Genomic DNA, 2,500 nt, shown 5'->3' on the forward strand with positions numbered 1-2,500 from the left:
GGAGAAGGACACTCTAAAATTTAACCATTATTCTCAAGTCTTGGGCAGTACCATAGCTTCTGTACCATGGCCTTCCACTGTCTTTGGGTAGACTTCTCTTGCTTGAGGGTACATTCGGGGACACTATTCTATCTTATTTCTCTTCCTCTTGCTTTGTTAAAGTCTTTATATTTTATATGGGATATATTTATTTTAATGTTACTATTCTCAAAATATTTCATTTTTCCTTGTTTCCTTTCCTCACTGAGCTATTTTTCCTATTGGAGCCCCTGGGCTTATAGCATCCTGCTTTTTCAACTAGGGTTGTAGCTTAGCAAGTGATAATAATAATAATAATAATAATAATAATAAAAATAATAATAATAATAATAACGGTTTAATTAATAACAAATTGTTTCCCTAACAGGAGTGGCTCCAGATGAAATCAATATATGGGGCACTGACACATTCATACTTTAAATGCTGGATTACAGTCTAACACACACACACATGCACATACACACACACTATATATATATATATATATATATATATATATATATATATATATATATATATACATAAAGATTTGATATGTAAATATATGAAAATGCACGCACACAAACATATATATATATATATATATATATATATATATATATATATATATATATATATATATGTATACATATTGTATATACTATGTCTATACAATTATTTGTAAACTAAGAATCTCTCTCTCTCTCTCTCTCTCTCTCTCTCTCTCTCTCTCTCTCTCTCTCTCTCTCTCTCTCTCTCTATATATATATATATATATATATATATATATATATATATAATGTAATATATATTTAATATATATATATATATATATGATATATATATAATGTAATATATATTTAATATATATATATACATATATATATATATATATATATATATATATATATATATATATATATATATATAGGTGTGTTTATGCTTATCCATACATATTTTCCCTATGAAAGCGGATAGCTAGAATAGCACAGCCCTCTGGTAACTTCTAGATTCTCTCCAGGTCTGCAGTGAAGAGGTTACTAACTGCACACGCTAGTCTTGTCCTAGTAAATTCTGGTATTCATTTAAAACCGGGATGACTAATGGTCGTTAGCCTTGGAGCAATAAACTATCCTGTAAAACGTGTGCTGAGTGATGCACCACTCCCTCTTCGCTCATTGCACCTTGCAAAGATGGGTGGTGGGGTCATAACATCCCAATGATAAATTGATTTACAGTATATATGTACAATAAGAATTCTAACAAATATTCTATTATTTTATAGAAAGAACGTTAGCAAACACCAGAGCTCGCCTATTCGAAGTAAATAATATTTCACTATCATTCAAATATTTCTTTAATTTTTTTTTCTTTCTTCCGAAATGTCATTTAATGAGATTCTCAAGCACAGGACCAGTTAGCTATTTATTCCTCCTTCTTTAAATAGCTAACCGTTCTGCTATTTTCCCTCTTGTTATTCTTCTTCCTTGGGTCCATCTAAGAGTATATTTTCCAAAGATAGCATTAAGTTCATTCCCTTCACGACTGAATAAATAATGAATTAAGTGAGTATGTGGGCTACTCTTTGCCTTGGGCATTATTGTGCCAATAGGGTTATTGTTGTCTTGTATTGTTTGACGGGTCATTGCCATCGCCGGTTTTCTAGGATCTGTTCTTTCTAAAATAGTCTCCTATTTACTAATAGACATATCATACAACTAAAGTAATTGAGTCAATAATTTCCTGTAAGGAAGTATCGTATTGATATCTTGCTTGACCTATTTCTTCTAGAATTATAAAACATAGAAAGTACTGCAGTCGATTGCAGACAAACGCACTTGCATTCATGTACATCATCATCACCATCTGCTCCCACGCCCAGTGACGCAAAGGGCATCGGTTACATTTCGCCAGTCGTCTCTATCTTGAGCTTTTAAAGCAATGCCTCTCCAGTCATTATCTCCCACGTCAAACTTCATAGTCCTCAGCCATGTAGACCTGGGTCTTTCAACTCTTCTAGTGCCTTGTGGAGCCCAGTTGAAAGTTTGGTGAATTAATCTCTCTTGAGGAGTGCAATCCATGTTTACCAACGGTTATTATTATTATTATTATTATTATTATTATTATTATTATTATTATTATTATTATTTGCTAAGCTACAATCCTAGTTGGAAAAGCAGGATGCTATAACTCCAGGGGCTCCAGCACGGAAATAGCCCGGTGAGGAAGGGAAATAGCCCAGTGAGGAAGGGAAACGAAGAAAAATAGAATATCTTAAGAGTAACATTAAAATAAATATCTCCTATATAAACTAAAAAAACTTTAACAAAACAAGAGGAAGAAAAATAAGAGAACTCTAACCCAAGACTGTGGAAGACCATGATACAGAGGCTATGGCACTACCCAAGACTAGAGAACAATGGTTTGATTTTGGAGTATCCTTCTCCAAGAAGAACTGCTTACCAAAGCTAAAGAGTCTCTT

The sequence above is a fragment of the Palaemon carinicauda genome, chromosome 3, assembly GCF_036898095.1.
Source record: "Palaemon carinicauda isolate YSFRI2023 chromosome 3, ASM3689809v2, whole genome shotgun sequence".
NCBI lineage: Eukaryota > Metazoa > Arthropoda > Malacostraca > Decapoda > Palaemonidae > Palaemon > Palaemon carinicauda.